We start from the raw sequence: 26,244 nt of genomic DNA on the forward strand, positions 1-26,244 counted from the left end.
CCTAGAACCTTAATTTCTTGTTGGGACCTGTAGGATCCAAATTCTGTCTTCCTAGTTCATAAAACTCATTCCATAGGTAAGGTCTAATTAATGTTTCTTTTTTATTTTAATTCAATATTTCGGGTATGATTAGACTTTCATTATCACGAGGATCAAAGGAAAGGAAAGACTAAGGTATGATTGTTGGATACTATCTTGTTCGGCCTTCCAGGTAGGTTACGTCTTACCATGCGGTGAGACTTCTATTAGCGAAGCATATATTTAGACGATATTGTCGTAGAATGCATGTAAACCTTCGGGTAGGAAGTTGGGTTGGATATTACCTTAGGTTGGGCCTTGTTATATGATTTGGGGCAAGCCACCCCGTTGCGTTGTGGCTTATCCTGTTCTATTTATTGTTGGCTTGTTGCCATATGGAGATAGTAGATATAAAACACTAGTGGTATGTCATGATGATGATATTGTAGAAACTTACTTGTTGCTGTTTTGAGACGAGGATTGCGATACTATTGTGGCTTATTGTGTAGCCTTTTTATTGATATTGTTGGTGTGCCCATGTGTGGTACTGTTGAGATTGATTTGATTATTGACATTGAGCTCATACATTGCACGCATTCTCATCCTTCATGATATGATGTTGATGCATTGATGATATACAAGGAAACACTGTTATGAGCTGGGCTCAATTAGATGAGAGTGACGTGAGGATCAATGTCCGATGTTTATCCCGAAATCAAGGTATGAGTGTTGGTAGCGGTTGTCGAGGTCTTTGCCATAATTGTGAGGAATGGTACATGGACTTCGCGAGTCCCCCATGGGTTTTCTAGCCAAGATTTTGATATTCCAACGTTGAGGTATACGTGTATCGGTGCATATGCATTGCATTCAGATTTCATATATTATTGCATTACATTGTACCTTTGGCTTCTTGTGATATAGTTGTGATATACGGATTCGTATTGGATGTACTGAGAATTCGCACAGTTGGGTTTAGATGCCATAACATAGGTGATGACTTGTACTTTGTTACTGGCTTGTGTTGACTTATACCTTCTTGATTTACCTGTTTATCTTAATTTTGTCACGACCCGTCTAGGGGTCGTGACGGGCACCCGGGGCTAACCACCGAGCACCACTCGTTTCCTTACTCATCACAGTCCTTATGCGATTCTTTACCAATCATATACTCATAATGATAAGACAACCATTTTTTTTCATTTGGAAAAACGTAATTAATTTTATACACATACGCCCTTCGGTTATCAAAATAGTAATATATATACACCATAGTAGCATCGTGAGACCATACTACCCATACATACGTATCTACGAGCCTCTACTAGAGTACTAGACATATGTACGGGACAAGACCCCATCGTGCCCAAAATACATACACTTATATATACACAAAAGTATAAACCCAAGTAGCACCTCCGGAATAAAGGAGTGCTCCTGCAAATCTGCTGATCGCTCCTAAAGGGTCTGGATCAAGCTCACCACCCTATTACTTGTGGGCATGAACACAGCGTCCAAAGAAAATGGAAGTCAGTACGAATATTGTACTGACTATTTAAGGCATGAATGAAACAAACATGATAGAGAAATCATAAGTCATAAGGTGAAGGCAAAACCTGCGCGACCTTTGTGGATGAATACATTTCATACATATATCATATATACATAATCGTCGTATATGAATCATCATAGAGTATACATCATTATGTCATATAATTCATCATTGTAGTATCTTATCTGCTCACACATAAAACATTATCCGTATTCGGCTACGTAGTGTCTCGACAGTATCATATACATATCTTTTATATTCGGCTACGTAGTGGCTCGACCATATCACATACGTCATAACAAGGATCATTATATCTCATCATCATCATTGTCATCACATACATCTTATAAGTGTATCGTAACCTTTCATTAATGCATACATTTAAATTAAAAGACAATCTATGAAAATCACATCATATTCGTAGCATGGACTTCGTATGAATATCGTAGGATAGACATTATGATCTCTACGCTAAAGCTCAACATTACCACTATCGTTTATATAGCATATCTCTTACCTTTATCTCATATGAAATCCTCTACGGACATAGACTCGCAACTTCGCGGAACATTGGTCATAAGACGTGCAAGAAGGCTTATGGACAATCTATAACAATGTCGGGGTGACATAGGGTCGAGAACCCCCAAATACATTATGGAGCATTCTTAGGTATTCCGCCTCACCTTGAAGGAATTAGTATATAGGGTGAGTGTATACAACAAGTAACACCAACAGATTATAGTTAATGTCGTAAGCTTGGTAGCAACATTATACCATGAACTCTAGAATCTTAAGACTTAAGCTTAAGATCTTCATTATCATATTCATAACGCATTCCGTATCTTTATCTCATAAGGAGATCTTTACCAATGTTCACTCGTGGTTCCGGAATATAAGAAAGTCAAGGAGAGGTTGGGAAATAATATCATAGGTATCGTATAAGGATTTCCATCTTCGTAGGAATGTCGTTCATGAGTTTTAGGACTCCTAGACTTAGATTCATCATCAATATCGTCGTGCTCATAACATGTTTCTTTTCTTTATCTTGTGATACTCTTTATAATCGTAGACTTATAGTTTTTGATACGTAGGAAAATCGTAAAGAAGGAGGGGACATCATACTAGAGGATTCATGCCTTAGAAAGAAGGGACTAGCCTTACATACCTTTGTCGTTTACTACTCTATTGCTTGCTCGTTCTCCTTTAATGCACACATCATTACCTTCGAAAGAATTCACATTACATTAGCTAAGCGATTATAAGAAAGTACTTACTAAAGCTAGAGAAAATTGGGCAGCATTTCCTTTGTTTATACAACTTTTACCAGATTCCATATCAACTCCCAAACATCCGTAACATCATTCATGATATCATAAATAACCATCATCATTTATCTACATTATCCACATTTCACAATTTCACTTCAATTCCCCCATAATCATGGTCATAACTCACTATTACGTTCTTTTACGTTTAATGCTCATTTCATGTTCTAAATGTCATTCATAATCTATTTACAATCACAAAATATCTATATTCATGATCCATCCCATACTACTACTCAACAATAGCACTATTCCCACATTTATGACCCATTTTCTATATTCTTCAACAATCCAAGTGTTTCAACTTCACAATATCTCAAACATAATGAAAATGTCATAAAACTTACCTTAGATACTGTGGGAACAAGCCTTGAGTGGTATTACCCTTCTTACACCAAAACCCTCGTTCACTTTCCTTGAAATTTCTTGGCTTAGATGACTTTAATGTGCTTCACATCCTTGATTTTTGTTGGTTTGATGAAGTTGATCTTCAATTTCCTTTGGTTTCTTGTGGATGAAGAATGGAGAATATTCTAGAGAGTTCTTGAGTTGTGGAGGAGAAAAATGAAATGAAATAAATGTGATTGGGTCTCTTATTTAAAACTTGAAATCTGTCCCGACATCATTATACGGACAATTATACGGTCCGTATAATTGACCGTAAAACTACTCCAGTGACCATCCCACTCTGTGTCAATTTGACAGCACATTATACGGGTCGTAGAATTTTATACGGTCCGTATAAGTGACCGTGAAATTAACCCTTCAGTCACTTCATTCTGTGACACTTCTACGGTCCATTATACGGGCCGTATAACATTATACGGTCCGTATAATCGACCGTATAACCCATCTTTTCACTGATCTTTTTCTTGTCACTTCGTTTGATCTCCAATCCATAGGGAACCTTCTTGACACTTGTTTAGCTCCTCAATACCAATCTAAGGGACGTTATCACTCTTCTCTAAGACGTCATTACGTCATCATTAATTCGTCACTCATAATTCTTACCCGATGCACAACATATCCTTTACTTCCTTTGTCAAACTTCTTCCTTTACGTCTAATGTCTTGAACCTCGATTAGGATCGTCAAATGCTATCTCTCACTTATCTGAATCATGGTATGGCTCATGCTCTTCGCTAGCCTATTCACTGTACACTAACGGGAAATTTTTCCAAGGTGTAACATTCTTCCACCCTTTTGGAACATTCATCCTCGAATGTTAAACACTCGGGAATTCTACGAAAATTTTGCTAGATTTTCTTCTGTAAAATGGCACTACCATCCTGCCACAACAACCCATAATAATAGTGCCTAACAGGGCCACAACATCATAGCAATAGAGTTTGGCGACACATGACCCAAAAGCATATAAAGAAAACGTACATACCTTTTTTTTCAAGCTCGCATTATTAGTTCTTAACATATATCCTGGGGCTATTTGGGAGAGCATTTTTATATCTGCCTATATCTCTCCCATTCCTTTTCTATCACGTCCTCCGTTGATTATGCAGCCTCGTACTACTAACTCAATAATCCTGTAACGATAAACTTCTAAGGTGCTATAACTCATGTCTCGTATATCGTCTTTACACTCACATCTTCATAAAACACATTGACGATATAGTCTGCATGATAAGGAAGCTTTCATTAATAACTAACTTACTCGGTAGTGTACATCACTCTCTTACTTTTTCTAACTGACCCTATCTTTTCTCTATCATTTAGCAACTACTATCTTGGAAGTTCTACTCTTCGTATCCTACTTCCTTAAAACTTAAGTACCATCATTGTTACAATCCCCCCTTAAGTCTCATCGGTAGTACCTTTAAAAAGGTATTTCGTAAAGATTACAGGTGATGAATCAATACTGTCCTCAAGGATATATATAAACATTATTAATACCACATATCATACTTTACCGATTTCCATCGCTACATAGCATAAAACCTCCCAATTCCTACTTGCTTAATATTACAAATATTTACTTCTCCTTTCACACATTATCAAAGGTGCAGATATACCTGTGATGACATCGGGGAATGACTCTGGATCCTGTCGCTCAGCTAAAGCATATATACGTGGCTGAGTGGCACCTGAAGTAGATAATCACCCTCTGCCACTACCTCGACCTGCTGGAACCGGGGAAGTCTGCGCTTCCGGGCACACCGAAAGAAGAACCAGCCGCTGATCCTGCAGGCCGAACTGCATGCCTACCGCCTCGAAATGGGCACTCTCTCATAATATGACATGACTGGCCACAAACATAAAAAACATTTGAACCTAATCGGCACGGTCCCTAATGTAGCTTACCACACTGGGTACATTGTGGTATAGATGATCTCCTCTGGCCTGAATCACTCTTATACCGAGAGCCCGACTCTGTGAAACTCTGATCTGGTCCGGGATGACAAGAAAGATCGGACCACTGGCCTGCAACTCGTGGGGGTACACTAGTCGCCGACTGGCCTAAGTGTCTAGAATATGTCTACCTCGATCCTCCTCTAAAGTCGCTATCCGAAACTATGGATCTGGCCCTCTTAATTTGCCCCTGATCTATATCATGCCCGCCCTTTTACGGACGTCGCTGCTCTTCTAGATTTTGAGCATGGGCTTGAATGCGGGAAATACCCATCCCGTCTTGCAATGAAGCCGTTAAGCTATCTTTGAACAAATGTGGTCCTAGGCCACTCACAAACCTATGCACTCTATCTCCTATATCTGCCACCATAGCCGGGGCATATCTAGCCAATGAATTGAATTGAAAGTTATACTCCCGGGCACTCATATTTCCTTGTTTGAAATTTACGAACCTATCCGCTCTAGATCGGTGGACCTCGGGTGGTAAATAGTGGCGGATGAAGAAATCTACAAATTCTTGCCAAATCGGAGGAGGCGCATTCTCTCCTCTTGATAATACCCAGTTATTATACCATAAGACTACTACATCCCGGAGTCTATAAGATGCTAACTCCACCGATTCGATTTCGCAGGTGTGAATAATATTTAATGTTCTCAATATTTCATCAATAAAACCTTGAGGGTCTTCATCCGGCTTTGACCCGAAAAACTCCGGAGGATTCAATCTCATAAAATCAGGGGGCTCTTGTACTAACGGCCCTGTCACTTGAACTCGAACCTTGTCGCTGTGCCTGGACGGCAACTAGCTGTGTCAATAAGTGGATAGCCTCGGTCACTTGTTGGCCCGAAGCAACTGGTGGAGGAACTGGAGCTGAAGCTCCTCCATGTTCTTCTACGTTGGGCGGGGTGGAGGAAGTATTAGATGGGGCCTCGTTATATGACTCGCCCTCTTCTTAATTCATCGGAGGATCTCTTTCTACCTGACTTTTTGTCATAGTCTTGCCCTTCTACGAAGCTGTAGCTTTTCCCTTTGGCGGCATTTCTGAAATCACAGCACACTATTAAGAGGAGAAAATCTTATCACACAGCTTTATCGCACGATCTCTTAAGATGAAAGATGGTCATTTTTCCCAAATGCCCTGTAGCCTCCTGTTTATTAGTGTGGCGCGCAACACACCATAAACAAGACTCTACTAGACATGGCTCGTAGACACTTCTTAGGACTGAACTGCTCTGATACCACTTTTTGTCACGACCTGTCTAGGGGCCGTGACGGGCACCCGGGTCTAACCACCGAGCACCACTCGTTTCCTTACTCATCATAGTCCTTATGCAATTCTTTACCATTCATATACTCACAATCATAAGACAACCATTTTTTTTCATTTGGAAAAACGTAATAAATTTTATACACATACGCCCTTCGACTATCAAAATTGTACTATATATATACACCATCGTAGCATCGTGAGACCATACTACCCACACATACGTATCTATGAGCCTCTACTAGAGTACTCAACTTATGGACGAGACAAGACCCCGTCGTGCCCAAAATACATACATATATATATATACACAAAAGTATAAACCCAAGTAGCACCTCCGGAATAATGGAGTGCTCCTACAAATGTGTTGATCGCTCCTAAAGGGTCTGGATCAAGCTCACCTCCCTGTCTACCTGTGGGCATGAACACAGCGTTCAAAGAAAACGGACGTCAGTACAAATATTGTACGGACTATTTAAGGCATGAATGAAACAAACATGATAGAGAAATCATAAGGCATAAGGTGAAGGCAAAACCTGCGCGACCTTTGTGGATGAATACATTTCATACATATATCATATATACATAATCGCCGTACATGAATCATCATAGCGTATACATCATTATGTCATATAATTCGTCATCGTAGTATCTTATCTGCTCACACATAAAACATTATCTGTATTCAGCCACAGAGTGACTCGACATCATTCGTATTCGGCCACGTAGTGGCTCGACAGTATCCGTATTCAGCCACGTAGTGGCTCGACAGTATCCGTATTTGGCCTCGTAGTGTCTCGACAGTATCATATACATATCTTTTATATTCAGCTACGTAGTGTCTCGACAGTATCATATACATATCTTTTATATTCGGCTACGTAGTGGCTCGACCATATCACATACGTCATAACAAGGATCAGTATATCTCATCATCATCATTGTCATCACATACATCTTATAAGTGTATCGTAACCTTTCATTAATGCATACAATTTAAATTAAAAGACAATCTATGAAAATCACATCATATTCGTAGCATGGACTTCGTATGAATATCGTAGGATAGACATTATGATCTCTACACTAAAGCTCAACATTACCACTATCGTTTATGTAGCATATCTCTTACCTTTATCTCATATGAAATCCTCTACGGACATAGACTCGCAACTTCGCGGAACATTGGTCATAAGACGTGCAATAAGGCTTATGGACAATCTATAACAATGTCGGGGTGACATAAGGTCGAGAACCCCCAAATACATTATGGAGCATTCTTAGGTATTCCGCCTCACCTTGAAGGAATTAGTATTTAAGGTGAGTGTATACAACAAGTAACACCAATAGATTATAGTTAATGTCGTAAGCTTGGTAGCAACATTATACCATGAACTCTAGAATCTTTAGACTTAAGCTTATCATCTTCATTATCATATTCATAACGCATTCCTTATCTTTATCTCATAAGGCGATCTCTACCAATGTTGACTCGTGGTTTCGAAATATAAGAAAGTCAGGGAGAGGTAGGGAAATAATATAATAGGAATCGTATAAGGATTTCCATCTTCATAGGAATGTCGTTCATGAGCTTTAGGACTCCTAGACTTAGATTCATCATCAATATCGTCATGCTCATAACATGTCTCTTTTCTTTATTTTGTGATACTCTTTATAATCGTAGACTCATAGCTTTTGATACGTAGGAAAATCGTGAAGAAGGAGGGGACATCATACTATAAGATTCATGCTTTAGAAAGAAGGGACTAGACTTACATACCTTTGTCGTCTACTACTCTATTGCTTACTCGTTCTCCTTTAATGCTCACGTCTTTACCTTCGAAAGAATTCTTATTACATTAGCTAAGCGATTATAAGAAAGTACTTACTAAAGCTAGAGAAAATTGGGCAGCATTTCCTTTTTTTATACAACTTTTCCCAGATTCCATATCAACTCCCAAACATCCGTAACATCATTCATGATATCATAAATAACCATCATCATTATCTACATTATCCACATTTCACAATTTCACTTCAATTCCCCAATAATCATGGTCATAACTCACTATTACGTTCTTTTACATTTAATGCTCATTTCATGTTCTAAATGTCATTCATAACCTATTTACAACCACAACATATCCATATTCATGATCCATCCCAACCTACTACTCAACAATAGCACTATTCCCACATTTATGACCCATTTTCTATATTCTTCAACAATCCAAGTGTTTCAACTTCACAATATCTCAAATATCATGATAATATCATAAAACTTACCTTAGATACTGTGGGAACAAGCCTTGAGTGGTATTACCCTTCTTACACCAAAAACCTAGTTCACTTTCCTTGAAATTTCTTGGCTTGGATGACTTTAATGTGCTTCACATCCTTGATTTTTGTTGGTTTGATGAAGTTGATCTTCAATTTCCTTTGGTTTCTTGTGGATGAAGAATGGAGAATATTCTAGAGAGTTCTTGAGTTGTGGAGGAGAAAAATGAAATGAAATAAATGTGATTGGGTCTCTTATTTAAAACTTGAAATCTGTCCCAACATCATTATACGGAAAATTATACGGTCCGTATAATTGACCGTAAAACTGCTCTAGTTACCATCCCACTCTGTGTCAATTTGACGGCACATTATACGGGCCATAGAATTTTGTGCGGTCCGTATAAGTGATCGTTAAATTAATCCTTTCGCAACTTCATTCTGTGACGCTTCTACGGTCCATTATACGGGTCGTATAATGTGGGGCGTATAACATTATACGGTTCGTATAATCGACTGTATAACCCATCTTTTCACTGATCTTTTTCTTGTCACTTCGTTTGATCTCGAATACATAGGGAACCTTCTTGTCACATTTTTAGCACCTCAATACCAATCTAAGGGACGTTATCACTCTTCTCTAAGACGTCATTACGTCATCATTAATTCGTCACTCATAATTCTTACCCGACACACAACATATCCTTTACTTCCTTTGTCAAACTTCTTCCTTTACGTCTAATGTCTTGAACCTCGATTAGGATCGTCAAATGCTATCTCTCACTTATCTGAATCATCGTATACCTCATGCTCTTCGCTAGCCTTTTCGCTGTATGCTAACGGGAAGTTTTTCCAAGGTGTAACAACTTTATTGTCTTGGTATATGTTAGCTAATCTTAGTCGGCCTATGATACCTACCGGTACATGTTGTTTGTACTGACCTGCACTTGCTGCATTCTTTTTTGAATGTAGAGTATCAGGTGGTATCGACGTCTACCCCTCATGGCTGAGAGTTCAAGGCTGTTGATTCATGTCTGTTGGGGTGCGCATGTGGATGCTTCGCTACCCAAAGACTCTTCTTCTTCTTTTATGTCTTACTTTGCTATTATGAGGCATTATTGAGACTATTGATGTATTATTATTACTTCCAGACTTACATATTTTATTTGGATGTTCTTGTAGGACACAGACCAGATACTAGGGTGGTTTTTCATTTACTTCCACATTTATTATATATTCATATGTCAGACTTACTTTACTTTATCTTCTTCCGCTATTTATACTGTATTTGTGAATGTTGGGCTAAGGGTTCCCCTACAGAGAAAGGTAGGTGCTCGCGCCACTTTGTGATATTAGGTCCTGATAGCCGACAAGGCCGCACTCCGAATAATCTGTAACAACAACAATCTCAACTGATATGGGATCAACCCAATATATATATATATAGCTAGCCCACAAGACCACCCAAAATATATATATAACTGAAACGGAACAGATATAAGTAAATAACTGAGAATCAAAGGTACTCTAAAATACACTTACTTGCTCTGACTCAACTCGTACGAATATAATAGTATAACTAGCCGGCAACATATAGGGATCGGTGTATATCTCACCAGCCATAAGGCTAGGCATATCTCACCAGCTAATAAGCAAGTCATATCTCACCAGCAAATAAGTCGGGCATATCTCACTAGCCGTAAGGCCAGGCATATCTCACCAGCTAATAAGTCAAGCATATCTCACCAGCCGTAAGGCCATGCATATTTCTCCAACTAATATGCCGGGCATTCTCACCAGTCGTAAGGCCTGTAATATCTGTATATAATAATAGTTTTGTCTACCTATATATGTATATATGCATACTCTCTGCTCTTTCTATGAGGGTGGAACAATATTAATCAAATATGGATTCCCGACAAGGGATAACTAAAACATGAGAAGGATGGTGACAACGGAACATGACTAACTCTTATGATATACTGTCTTCTTATACGTTTGTTCGCTCTTTTTGATTATAGGATCATGCCAATGAAAGGAAGGAATAGAATTTACATACCTTGAGAAATAATATGGCCACAACCACGATAAGCTTAACTCGCTGCACCTTAATTTACAACAATAAAAACGATGCTATTGTCACACTACAAATAAAACTACTATTGTATTTCGAACGATAAACTAATTTTATAACAAAATGGGCAGCATCTCCCTATTTCTTCAACATTCCTCAAGTTCCTAAAGACACCAACAAGCATAAAAACCATCAACTATGCAATTACCTCTTTAATCCACAAAAATGATAGGTCGAGCGAAAAGCTCGGTGTATAATGAATCGTACAACATCTCCTCTGTTTCTTTTACATTCCTTAAGTTCAGAACTCAATACAACAATAACCACATCATACCCACAAACTTCTTGCCACAAATTAACTTAAAACAACTTCCAAACAGCCCACATCACAAGAACCACATCATATACAATTTCCAATAGTAAATCCATATTTTTTCATCCAACAACATAGCTATGACTTATATTAACTTAAATAGATATATGAGAATAGAAATATTACCTCAATCTAGCAAGAAAAACACATTATTCAGGCTTATTTCATCTGAGAAGAACTTCCAGCCTAACAACAAGAAGGAAGAGATGTTTTGCACAATCTCTATGAACTTTTCGAGGGCAGATTCATGTTATAATCTCATAGATCTCGGTCTAATTAGTAGGGGAACCGTTAGAGAGGTTTCATGAGTGATTTGGGTTGGAGAAACTTGAGAAATGAATCACAAATGAGTTGTACCACTTCAATATATAATTCTGGAATTTCCACCGCCAATGTGGCTCCCAAATAGGCTGTCTATGCAGTCTCGCAAAAAATTAAAGCAAATATCTCTCTACCTCGATGTCGTATCGATGAGTGTTTTACCATCTTTAGCTCATGCAAGTCAACCATAGTGCGATGATCACAAATCACAATTATACAGTTTCTATATACTCGGCTGGCTATTACCGATTTGCCAACAGGTGTAGACACCTCAAAAGGTTTGATCGACTTCGGTTCGACTCTAAATCGACCCGCAATATATGGAGTAACATATGACAATGTGGAGCCCGGATCAATAAAAGCATATACATCATGAGAAAATACCGATAATATACCTGTGACTACGTCAGGAGAAGACTGAAGATCTTGGCGTCCAGCCAAAGCATAAATACGGTGCTGAGGACCGCTAGAACTTGGGACTCTCCCTCTGCCTCTACCATGGCCGACTGGTGCATGTGAACCTGGCCCCATAGGTCATACAGACGCTGAAGATCCGGCTACCGACCCTGAAGGCTGGGTCCTACCTCTACCATGAACTGAGGGGCAATCACGCCTAATATGGCCTAGTCGACCACATGAATAGCAAACATCCAAACGCAATCGGCATCGACCCCAATACAACTTCCCACACTGGGAACATCGTGGTACGGGTGGCCTTGCCTGACCCGAATCATCTCTGAACTGAGACCCCGAAAAACTCTGACTTGACCCGGAACGAGTAATCTGTCGAATCTCTGGCCTGAAAACCGTGGAGGTGCACTAGTCAAAGAATAGCCCGAGTGCCTAGAAATCTGCTGTCTGTGCCCATCTCTGAACTCACTCACCGGACCTGAAGATCTGGCCCTCTTGCTGTGTCCCCTATCTTGCTCGCTTTCTCTTCTCTGCTATTGTAAACTTTCTTCTATGTTCTGAGCATGAGCCTGAATGCGTGCAATATCCATATTGTCCTGAAGGGACGCAGTCAAACACCTATCCATCAAATGCGGCCCTAGGCCTTTCACAAATCGGTGTACTCTGTCACCCATATCCGCTACCATGGCCGAAGTATACCTAACCAAGGAATTGAAGCGGAGACTATACTCTAAAGAACTCATGCTACCTTGCCTTAAATACAAGAACTTATCGACTCTAGCTCGCCGAACTTCCGGAGGCATACAATGTCGAAGGAAAGCATCAACAAACTCTTGCCATACCGGGGGAGGTGCATTGGCTCCCCGTGAAGCCATCCAAACCGTGTACCAATGAATCGAGACATCCCTCAATCTATATGACGCTAGCTCCACCGATTCGGTGTCCGAAGCTTGTATCAATCGAAGCGTCCTCAACATACCATTGATAAAATCCTGAGGGTCCTTATTCGGCTTTGATCAAAAGAATTTCGGAGGGTTCAAGTTAATGAAGTCACGGGCCCTTGCACTAACAGCCCTATCACCTTGCCCTGCACTTTGCCGCTGAGTCTGGGCAGCAACCAACTGAGTAAGCAAATGTATGTCCTCTTTAACATCTTGGCCTGAAGCATCCGGTGGAGGAGCCTGAGGCTCCCGAGCTGGGGCTGAGGCTCCCTCACGCTCCTCTAATATAGGTACTGAACAGGAGGACTGAGATTGAGCCGCACTCTGGGACTCAGTTTCCTCTACTACCGGTGGCGGTGCCTTTTCGGCCCGCTTTTCTGCCACCGTCTTGCCCTTTTGGGCTGCTATAGCCTTTCTCTTTACAAGCATTTCTGAAATACACAACACACGGTTAAGGAACAAGAAGTTCTTACATCATAGCTCTATCGCACGATTCTTATGAAGAAAGAAGATCATTTATTCCTAAAATACCCGCAGCTTCTTGTTTATAAGTGTGGTGCGCAACACACCCATAAGAAAGATTCTACTGGACACGGCTCGTAGAAACACCCTAGGATAGAACTGCTCTGATACCACTTTTGTCACGACCCGACTAGGGGGCCGCGACGGGCACCCGGTGCTAGCCCACCCAAGCGGCCCTTGGCTTACACTTGCACTTACATCTAGGTAAGCCACATATTTAAACATACATTTCTATTCATCAATCATACTAGTCCCATTGGACAACAATACCTTCATATCATCATTGACATCTATTCCCATATCAATGTACATAGCCGACGAGGCTAACAAAATGAAATCCAAAATATAGGCCGACTAGGCCAGACATACCTAACCATATACACATGTCTACGAGCCTCTAAGGAGAGTATAAGATATCATATAGGCGGGACAGGACCCCGCTATGCCCATAATTATGTACACAAAAGAATAAGTACCCAAAAGCTATAGCTCCGAATGAAGTGGAGCTCTACTATGTAGTCCCTGAGAATGTAGCTATGGATCAAGTCTGTGTCACAGCCCGATCTCACTAGGGTGTGATGGGCACCCGACCCTTACTTAGAGCCAAGCGAACCCTCTGACTCTTATTACATAGTTAATCTCTTTAGACTCTTACATCAATAAGAAATGAAATACATAGTAAAGCTTTCAGATTTTTTCTGTTACATCCCGTATTGTTATACATTGGAACAACCCGGATTAACTATGATAATTTAAGGCCAAGATTATTCCGGGATTTGAAGTCGGGACTTTTGACCATTTGATTTTATTTTGAGACACAAGTTATATATGAAATTGATGGCATTGAACACTTAGGGAAAATTGGGACCACAATTCATAAAATTGGGACTTAAAAATCTTGTGCAAAAAGGGGATGTGGCCGTGTGAATTTAAAGGGGTCCCCACATTGTGTGGCCAAATTTAATTGGTCCAACACATGTGTGGGCCCAAGGACACATGGACAAAATTTAGTGGGACTTAAAAGACGACTTTCAAGTCATCTTCTTTCATTTACACTAAGCAAACTATCAAGAAGTTGAAGACAACTTCAACAACCACTCTCGGCCAAGAAACCAAGAAAACCAAATCCAAATAAAGCCACCCCAAAATTATTTCCTTGGTATAAATCAACTATTTAGGGGTCCTTAAGTAGCGTGAAAGCATTGTTGGAGCGATCAAGTCATTCATTTAAGAGATTACAAACCCTAACCCCTTTGTGGAGTTGAAGAAGAAAGGTAAGTTTGATCTTGTTTATTGTGTTGTGGACATTTTATTCATGTTGTAGTATGCTAAAATGGATAAAAATCATGAAATATGAAATGTTGGAAGTTGGTTGTGTGATGGGTGTGCTAGCCGTGTAGTGTGGGTGTGATTGTGTAAATGGATGTTGTGATTGAATTGATGAATTAATTCTTATATCATGTTAGAATTGTTGTAGAGTGGGGAAGAGAATAAAAATCATCAACATATATATGTATGTGTGGATTAGCCGTGTATATAGCCTCTAATGCGTGACGAAGGATGAGTTAATATCGCTTATCGTCGATATGAATTCTAGTTTGGAAATGAGCTTTAAATGACTTAAGATTAATATTAAGATTGTGCGGGCTGATTGGAGAGTCATTGTGCGTTGACGTAATTTGTATATTTTATGAAAATCATATCGTTATATTGTGGATTGTGACGCAAAACATGACTTGAAAATGAGGAAAAATGAAAAGAGGGCTGCTCGGCTAAAGGGGACTGTTTTCGGCCAACAGTGGAAAAATTTTCGGATCGTTGGAAATATTATGTGAATTGTTTAGAATGTTCTTGAATGTTGTTAGTATGGGTTTGGGTTAATAATCGAATGTATGAGCGATAATGTGGCTTGAATGCAAGCCGTCGAAACGAATATTTGAAAGTTGTTGAAAGATGTAAAAGAAAGCTATTAATGTTGTTTTGCCTTTCGAATTGGTTATCAATGTACTAGGTTGGTTATTGTGGTTGTTGTTGTTGACTTTGAGCGAGACAAATTCTCGGGATGGCCTATTTACAGGGGAAATGCTGTCGAATTTTCTGTAGAATTTAATGGTTAGTTGGAAAGAATGGCTTAAGTGCCTTAACTAATGTTTGGTATTCGTTGGCGTATTGTAGACCTTGGGGAGCCCGAGGCGTAGATTTGGAGTAGCTTTAGATTGGCTAGCTTGGAAGTGCGTTCGAGGTATGTAAAGCAACCTCCTTTCTTTTTGGCATGTCTTAGTTTTACATAGGCTAGATTAAAGACTTAAGGAAACTCCTATGATTCGAAATCCGAGCATGATATGATCCATATGTATTCTTTGGCACTCTTATGCATGATTTGATAAAAGTATGAACCTTCACGTCTTTGAAATAATCGCTTTCTGAACTTTGTATAGAAAGGTTTCACTTTAAGGATTTTTCGTAATTCTTGAATGCCATTTCTTGCACATAAATGCTCGGATTACCTCAATACTTTTGTAGGGGCCTATATGGCATGTGATATGTATGTTTTCTATAGGAGGGCCCGACTCGGGTAAATAACCATCCGTGGGCCCCGCGACTTTCCTTTATGAAATTCGGAAACTTTTGAAGGAATTTGTTAAGACTATTATTTCGATTTCCAAATATGATCATTTTACTTATGTTTGAATTTATGATAATGATTTTATGCATATGACTACTCACGACTCTATTCCTGCATTCTGTTATTCGTTTCGCCGAGTCCCGGGCTGGTTCTGTTATCGTGCGCATTTTGATATACTCCGGAGTTATGCTGTGTTATGGTTCTCCGAGCTACTCGCTAATGAGGGTCGGGTTCCACTTATGTTTGGTGATGTGTTGTATATGGCGTTATGTTGTGATGTGATATGTAACGGGGATACGGAGATTTGAAATCTTTCTGGTGTTATGCTGTGTTTATGGCGCCATCGACAGGCGGGCGACCATATTCTTCTGTACCCTATGCATGACTCACATATTTGAAACTAAATAATTTGATAAGATGGGATTTGCACTTATGTTTGATACTCCCATTTCGTTATGTCTCAGATTGGCTTTCTGTACATTCTGCTTTGCATACTCAGTACATATTTCGTACTGACCCCCTTTCTTCGGGGGCTGCGTTTCATGCCCGCAGGTACAGACTCACAGTTCGGTGATCCCCCAGTTTAGGATATCCCCTTCAGCTGTTGGAGTGCTCTTCTCATTTCAGAGCATACACTTTTGGTATATACTTTTGTTCGTTATGTATGTATATATATTTGTTCCGGGTACGGCGGGGCCCTGTTCCGCCATATGATTCGTTTGGTCTGCTTAGAGGTCTGTAGACTTATTTGTGGGTGTGTGTGCCTACTACTGTACAGTTGTGTCCATATGATCTTTTTCGTTATGGCAGCCTTGTCGGCTCGCACATGTATATGTTGTTCTGTTGGCCCTGTGTGGCCTTTGTTGGTATTTGCTGTGTACAGGGTTATTTTGGATAGTCCGAAAAACAAAGGAATCTCTGCCGAAATTTTCTTTGGAAATCTTATAAATTTGAAACACCGCCTTGTCGGCTTCTGTTATATACCTGGATGTGTTTGATATAATCTGAGGCAGCGTTTGATATTTGTATCGGTATAAGTCATCTGTTTGCCGCTCGGATTTGTGATTGTGTTCGGGTGCCCAATTCGGGCACTAGTCACGGCCCGCGGGGTTGGGTCGTGACATTTTCCTTCATTGTACTCAATTCAAATAAAATCTATCATCAAATGAAGTTCGTAACATGAAACATAGTAACACTTCGGCTGGTGGAGCCGCTTACAATACCGACACACTATACCCACGACTCCGTCTGCAAAGTCTCTAACTTCGAACAAGACATCATTGCATAGCACTCTGACCCGGCAACACTCCAGAGCAAATGGAGCTTGCCAACTCCGCTGGAACACCTTCTACTCATCTGGGTGTACCTGCGTGGCATGATACGCCGCGTCCACAAGAAGGGACGTCAGTACGAGCAATGTACTGAGTATGTAAGGCATAAATGATAACATGATAATATGGACAGAACATGAACAACAATATAATAAGGAAATATGGAAGATAAAAGAAAAGGTATGACTGTAACTGCTTGCCTCTTAAGGCGGAATCATGCATGCTCACTTTCACTTTCATGCATACATAAGCTGTCTGAGTCAAATATCATCATTAGCCCGCGTCCGGGGTAATCATTTCACGCCGCCCACTAGTGGTGCTGCCTATGCCATATAGACACGGTGTTGTTATCCATAAGCCGCCCGCCTTAGCGGTGCTGCCCGGCCGTATAGGCGCGCTGTAATCATCCATAAGCCGCCCGCCCTAGCGGTGCTGCCTGGCCGTATAGGCGCGGTGTAATCATCACAACTTAAGCATGCATAAGAGCCCAATCAAAAGCTATAACTTCATCGGAGTGACGTAAGGTCGGTAACCTCCGATTATATTATGGAATAATCATCATGACTTTGTCTCACCTTGAAGGAGCAATTATTATAAGATGAGACTAGCAACGAATAACAGCGTTAAGAGAACATAGAATGGGATCATAAATCTCATAAGGCGTCGCTTCATATACATATGCACATAGAACAAATTTTTAAGACTCGATGGGTACGTACATAAATCGACACTTGAAGGCTCAGAAACAAGTTCTGGGTCAATCCGATTTAGTATAAGAAAGTTATGAGCGTTTGAGGTACAAAATCTTCTATGAACGTTTCGGAAGCTATTTTTGGAAAATCAAGCAATAATTATACCAAGTACTTTTGAACATGAAATCATCCTTATCATAGTCATCATAGAAACATTTTCATCCTTGACATCATCAACGTCATTGTAAAACATATCCATTATCATTGTCATAAGATCTTACAAAATGATAAGCCTCCGTTTTGGTAGAATACGGACACTTTGGGAAAAACAATTACGAGTTATCGGAAGGGAATCATGCCTTGGAATCATAACATCTAACTTTCGAGAACAAGGAAGATATGGAAACAATTATGAAATCATAACATCGGAATCATGCCTTTGAAAGAAAGGGGCGAGCCTTAACATACCTGCTCCACGTCCTATTAGCTACACTTAATTGTCCAAGCTCGCTATTGCTAGCCTACGTTCAAGAAGAATGACACAATCGTTAGATTCATCGACATATACTTGTCTTAGTCTTTCAAATAAATTCACTTATGATTTGCCGAAATTTCGGCAGCATCTCCCCTGTAAATACACCATCCCCGAGAATCTAACTCGGCCCAAATCATCAATCAACAATCCGAGAATTCAACTCGGCAAAACTATCAACAATCAATTCAAGACACATTCTAACATTAACAACCTTTGTCGTACAATTCAACGACATTTCATTTATATTCAATTCAATTCTCATAGCATTCAAAACCACTCAATCAACACACTACTTCACCCGAAGCCTTCCAAATTCAAAAAGAATAATAACAACCTATTTCCTTCTTTCAAATTCAACCATAACAACCCAACTTACAATCTTCCAACACATGTCTCACTTCCAAATTCATGAATTATGTCAACAACTCATACATTAACAAATTTATTCTTACAAATATAAGAAACCACACTAATGTCACACTAACTTCTTCAATAATGCACAAACAATTTCAAATTCATTTCAAGCCACCAAACCTTCATTCTACATCATGGAATCCACAACACAACAATCAAACTACAAAATAAAATTAATTCATCACTTCTACACCACCACCTCCATTCGGTCACACCCCTATACTTACATATTTCATGAATTTCATTCATTCCTCACTCTACAACATATACAAAGCATCCATAACATATGAAAAGAAGATTGAATACATACCTTTTTCTACTTGTCTTCTTACATGGCTAGGGTCATGAATTTGCAAGAATGAATCGTTTTCTTGCTCCAACAATTTTCTCATGTTAAAGAGGGCCTTCAAATTAGTAGGAAAGCTAGAAGAAATAATTTTTCTTGATCAATATGGCCTCAATTTTTTGAGCCATGGCCGAACCTACTATATTTCCTTTCTCCTTCTTCTTTTTTTTTTTTCTCCAAGATTCTAGAGTCAAAATGATGAGTTGCCCCTTATTTTGTCATCAATTATATGTATATATATATATATATATATAGCTTCTACCAATACAAGGTGGACACATGTCCCCTTCTCCATTTTTCTTGAACTTTCTTAAAATAGCAAATATGACCACTTGGCTTATGTAACAAGCTTGGTCCATATATATATATATATATATATATATATATATATATATATATATATATATATATATATATATATATATATTTATAATTAGCCTTATTAAATAAAAATGTGGACATATACTTATATGCCACACGGCTAACTTTGCTTCTACAAGAATTTTCAAGACTTCTTGTCAAATTCCCATTTTGCCCCTAGCCTTCCACAATATTACTATGAGCCATTTTGTGAATTTCCCTCTTTACCCTTAACCTTTCTCAATATTTCCATATTAATAAACAACTTGTATATTAAAATAATTTTGGAACATAGTCTTGCCCTTAACCTACCACGACCACCTTGAAATCTCCGAATGTATAAAATACGGGATATAACAGTCTGTCTCCTTGTGCACCTGCGGGCATGACGCAGCGTCCACAAACAAAAGGACGTTAGTGCGAAGAATGTACTGAGTATGTAAAGCATGATCAACATCAACATAGAAGCATAATAGGCAACATAAGAAATAACATAGGATGGGAGATAGTAATATCATCGTCATAAGCACTTACTTGCCTTTCAAAGGGACTTTCCAATTCTAATGCGTATTTGTGTACATACATCCATATCCGTATCCATACTCATATCCATACCCAATTACGTATCCTTATTCACATTCATATCATGTACATATTCTTATTCGTAATCGTATCATATTCGCATTCATTCTCATATCTATATCATATACATCGTCATATCATATACATAGCATACCCGACCCTGAAGGATCGGTGTTTCATACATACTTGGCCAGCCAAGGCTCAAGGTTACACATACCTGGCCCTACCAAGGCTTCAGGGTTACATCTACCTGGCCCTACCAAGGCGTCAGGGTTATTCGTACCATTTGCAGAGGTGTGCGCGCATTAAATAATCATATACATACTTATTCTACCCGGCCGTATAAGCTCGGGGTTCCATAATCGTCATACATAGATACATATACATAATAGCTCATAAGCATCTTTACTATTATCACCACTATTATCATCGTCATCGTTATCGTCATCGCTATTACCATTATAGTCGTCATCGATATCATTATCTCTATTATCGTCATTCATTGCATCTATCTTAATAGGCTTACTCGTCATATGAGGAACTTAGTCCAATCGTGGCATATCAAGAATCGTGAGCTCAATAGCTCAGAAGATCGAATCATTTGAAAGACATCATAGACTTATGGAAGATTTAGATGTTTGGCCAAAGAACCATGCCTTATGAAAGAAGGGTTAGCCTTACATAGCTTTCCGTTCAACTATTTACCACTTGCACGTTCTCCTCCGAAGCTCACGTTTCTACCTTCATTAAAGTCATACTGTCATTAGAATCGATAGCAAGCATACACGACTAAAAGTAGAGAAAATCAGACAACATCTCCTTTATTTATACGACATTTCTCCATATCGTATATCAACTCCCAAACATCAATAATACATTCACAATATCATAACAATAGTTTCTATTCATCCACATTATCTATATTTCTCACTTCGCTTCCATTCACCCATATCCATGCTCATAACACAAGACTACGTTCATTCACATACATTGCCTATCCCATGTCCTCAACATCATTTTTAATATATTTATATCACAACACATCAAGAATCATGACTCATTTCAAACTATTACTAAAAATGGCAGTATTCCACATTCATGAACCATTTTTCTATACCCTTCTACAATCCAAGTATTTCAACTCTCAAATACCTTAAACAACATAGAAATACCATAAATCTTACCTTAGATGTTGTAGGAACAAGCCTTGGTTGGTAATACTCCACTTGAGCAAAAACCCTAGTGTTATATCCCGTATTTTTATACATTGGGACATTTTAAACTAAACGCGACAAGTTAAAAACAAGACTATTTTAAGGTACGAAGTAGAGACTTTAACTTCTGGTTTCGTTTCAAGTCACAAGTTGCCTATAAATTTCGTTTTGTATAATAGTATTAATGGAAAGTTGGGATTAAATTAACCATGATTAGATTATTAAGTGGGATTAAAAACTAAATCAGTCCATTAAACAAAGCCAAGTGTGGCCGTGTATGTATGTGGAGATGGTCAATGATAATTGACTCAAATATTGAGTGGGACACATGTCCAACCCATGAACATCATATATATAGTAAGAATTCTGATTCATTCATCACTAACCAAACCATTTTCATCTTCACAAAGTCAAGACCATTAGAGATAGAGAGAGAGGGTTTCGGCTAGAGCTAGCCGAGAATGGAGTTGTGAAATTGATCAAAAAAAAAATCAGTTTCTTAAGCAATTCAACTCCTTTGAAGGTGCATAATAACGTGTAGCATTCATTGGAATAGCAATAACAAGTGTTAAAATTCAAGAAGTGAATTTGAAGGGATAGCCGATTGAAGGATTGAGTGACAAGGTAAGAATTGATCACTTCTCATATGTTTTATGGTGAATTGAATGTATATGATTGTGCATGTAGGTATTGGATTGTTGTTGTTGAAGTTGAAGTGGGCCGTGTGCTATAGGTTTATAGGAAATAATGTTTAATCTTCTTGTACATGTATTCGGAATGGAAAGAATGTGTTATAGTATGAATAAACGAATGAAAATCATGAAGTTGTTGTAGTTGTGTTGAAGCCGTGTAGGGGCTGGTTTAGAGGAATTAATGGACTGTCTTATGTGATGCATTAATTGTTGTTGTTATGGACATTGTGGTGCATTGTATGCCTTATGAATATGTGAGTTGAGGTGTAAAAGAAATGATTTATGTTGAAGTAGAAAAACAGTCCAAACCGTGGACTGTTTTAATGAAAGGGGTATATTAGTGTATTTTGAACGTTGATTGTTGTTATGGACGTATAGTGAAGATGAAGTTCAATGATTCAAGTTGAATTGAGATGGTTTGTGGGCTGTTGTAGGAGTTAATATGATGCTAAAACAGTTCCAATAATCGTATAAGTAATGTTGTTAAACGTGTGGTTGTCGTTGTAGTTGAAGTTGTAAAATTTCGAATTGAAAATGGTAATGTTGTGTGGGCTGTTTGGCCGTGAATAGGGGACTGTTTTAAATAATCCCGGGTTGGTACTTGAAAGTATGACTAGCAATATTAGCTTGGAGTACTAGTTGGGTTGAATGCGAACGAAACGTCGTCTAAATGTTAGAAAGGGATTATTAACGTTAAAATACATATTGAATTCCCTCGTGGACTAATCGTAACTCTTGATATCTTGATATAGGATAAGGTACTATTAGGCTGCGAGTACGAGTTATAATACGACTAAACGCTAAAGGTATGTAAAGCCTAATCCTTCCTTCTTTTGGCATGTCCTAGACGTAAGTAAGAAATGATATGAGCCTTGGGGTAAACTCTACTCTCTAGTTCCAAGCCTGACTTATGATTCTATTCATTCCTTAATGTTATTGTCACGAGCCTACTTTATGATTGACTAAAAAATGATGTATGGAAATTCCTACTCTTAAAGAATTGCATAATTAGAGTCATACTTGACCTTCAAAAGCTATATCATGTTAAATTGATACATGTATATGAATCCTGAAACATTCCTTGCTATGGTTTGTAATAAGATTTCGAAAGAACTGAATATGATTATTATCCTGACACTTGAAAGCTGATTAGTTACTTATCTATTGAGCCTCCAAAGATGATTTGCATGTATGTGGTTGCTTATTATTCTGCTCGTGCTTACCGTTACATCCTTCACTGAGTCCCGGGCCAGGACACGTTTTCGTGCGCATATTTACTATATTACTCACCGAGTCCCTCACTAGAGGGCCGGGACACGTTATATATATACATGATGATATGATGTTATGATGATATGGGGACGGCGGCCAGGAGGGCATATGATCATTATTTCACCGAGTCCCTCACTAGAGGGCCGGGACACGTATATGTACATGTTTATAATGCTATGATTTTAATTACCGAGCCCCTCACTAGAGGGCCGGGACACGTTATATATGTTATGTACAGAATGATTATTCAGCTTTGACTACTAAACTCTATATTGATATTGGTATGAGGTTGATAAATATGAATTATTTTCAAAGGTAAGTTTTATGGATTTCTGTTTGTTGCATTAGATGCTACACTCCTTGTCTCAGTATGATTCTATTTACTATATTTCACGCTTTACATGCTCAGTACATATTCCGTACTGACCCCCTTTTCTTCGGGGGCTGCGTTCATGCCCGCAGGTACAGACGCTCGTTTTGGAGATCCGCCAGCCTAGGATATCTATCCAGCTACTTTGGGAAGCTCCTTTGTTTCGGAGCCTAGCTTGTGGTATAAATCCCTTTTGTTGTATATATATATGTTTGTTCGGGGTATGGCGGGGCCCTGTCCCGTCATATGACACTGTCATTACTCTTAGAGGTCTGTGGACATTTGTGTGGGTCTGTATGTACTTGTTGTTTCGTTGTATGGATATGACTTATGTTTGGGGCGTACCCATTCGTAGTGGCAGCCTTGTCGGCTTGCACATATATATATATGTTTGGGATGTTGCGTGTAGTGGCAGCCTTGTCGGCTTGCGTAGATATATATATATGTTTGTTGTTGGAAATTGTAACTCCTCAGGAGACTGGTGGCTATGAGATGCATATATGAGACACCTTTAAAATAACGTCTTGCCTTTTTATACAAATAAGTTCTCGATATGCTAGCAGTAGATGATCATAGTTAACAGGTGGTATGAGTGTCCAACTCGGGCACTAGTCACGGCCTACGGGGTTGGGTCACGACAAAAGTGGTATCAGAGCGGTTCATCCTCGGAGTGTCTACAGACCGTGTCTAGTGGAGTCTTGTTTATCGATGTGTTGTGCACCACATTTATAAACAGGAAGCTACAGGGCATTTAGGGTGTCATCTTTCTTTCTTATTCTAGATCGTGCGATAGAGCTGTATTATCAGGATAATTCCTCCCTAACGGATTGTTATGTTTTACAGTGATGCCTCCAAAGAAGGCGACAGCCGCCCAGAAGGCCAAGGCCATAGCTGGAGAGACCAGCCAGACCCGGAGGATTACTAGGGCTTATGCCCAATCTGAGCCTGAGATTAGACTCCAGTCAGCGAGCTCCGCTACCCCGCCATTACCAGCGGAGCCTAGGGCAGCAGCAGCTGCAGATCGGGGGACGGCTCCACCGTCAGCTTCTGAGGTTCCAGCACCCGAGCCTCCAGCTCCCCAGCCAGGGGCGGAGGACAGGGCTATGAGAGACGCAGTCCAGTTATTGACCAGGTTAGTGTCGGGGCAGGCCCGCAGACAAGGATTGGGAGGTGATTATGCGGACAGACATGATAGTTTGAGGGTCCGTGATTTCTTGACTTTTAACCCCCCAGAGTTCTATGGGTCAAAGCCAGCAGAGGATCTACAGGATTTTATTCGACAGATGCTGCGTACGTTACGAATAATTAAAGCTTCTAAGACTGAGTCGGTTGAATTGGCTTCATATCGGTTGCGTGATATAGCGGTTAATTGGTATGAGTCCTGGGAGTTGTCTAGGGGTGAGGATGCCCCTCCAGCAGTATGGGACGAGTTCGTGGAGGCCTTTCTGGGCCATTTTCTGCCTCCGGAGATGTGGCGGGCCATAGTGGATAGATTTTTACACCTGAGACAGGATTGCAGAAGTGTTCGACATTGTAGTCTCGAATTTGATTCGCTGGCTAGGTACGCGCCCACTATTGTACCTGACATGGCTGATAGGGTACATCGTTACGTGATGGGGCTGGACAATTACTTGATTGATAGCTGTATGGCAATGGCTTCCTAGCCCGGTATGGACATTGTTCGAGTGCAGGCATATGCGCAGGGAGCTGAGGACCGACGTAGAGGGCTTCGAACTAATAGAGAGCATGATAGGGGTCAGCACAAGAGAGTTAGATCAGTTGGGTATTCTGGTGAGTTTCGAGGCCGGTAGCCTCAGCAGCAGCATAGCAGATATCCTTCTCAGCCGGTACGGAGTGCACCGCCACGATTCACCGGTAGGAGGTTTGACAGCACGGGGTATTCAAGAGCTGGTCAAAGCTCCATGACTTCAGGTTTCCAGATGCACAGGGATTCAGGCCAGACGAGGCCATCTATACCTCAGTGTCCTCGATGTGGCAGGTGCCATCCGGGGGAATGCCGTCGCATTACTGGTGCTTGTTTCTCTTATGGCCGTCAAGGCCATACTATGAGGGAGTGTCGATTTGGGGGTGGTGCAGGTGGCGCAGCTCAGCCTACGGGATCAGTTGCTGGTTCTTCCTCTTCAGTGGCTATGCGCCCTATGGGGCAAGGTATTCCGACACCAACAGGCCGCGGCAGAGGCCGTGGAGGGGCTTCCAGTTCTGGCGGTCCTTCAAACCGCATATATGCTTTAGCCAGCAGACAGGATCAGGAGGCCTCGCCAAATGTGGTAACAGGTATACTATCGATTTTCTCCCGAGATGTATATGCATTGATAGTCCCAGGCTCCATATTATCATATATTTCTCC

General features: G+C 39.9%; 1 long non-coding RNA gene across 1 annotated transcript; it reads left to right on the top strand.

The window, feature by feature from the left end:
* The first annotated feature begins 14,503 nt into the window (after window positions 1–14,503).
* On the top strand, window positions 14,504–17,191 carry LOC132622623 (uncharacterized). The gene is made up of 3 exons (XR_009575953.1): window positions 14,504–14,716; window positions 15,618–15,684; window positions 16,621–17,191. It is a non-coding gene; the product is annotated as an uncharacterized LOC132622623 (long non-coding RNA).
* The last annotated feature ends 9,053 nt before the right edge of the window (window positions 17,192–26,244 follow it).

Source organism: Lycium barbarum, chromosome 12, assembly GCF_019175385.1.
Source record: "Lycium barbarum isolate Lr01 chromosome 12, ASM1917538v2, whole genome shotgun sequence".
NCBI lineage: Eukaryota > Viridiplantae > Streptophyta > Magnoliopsida > Solanales > Solanaceae > Lycium > Lycium barbarum.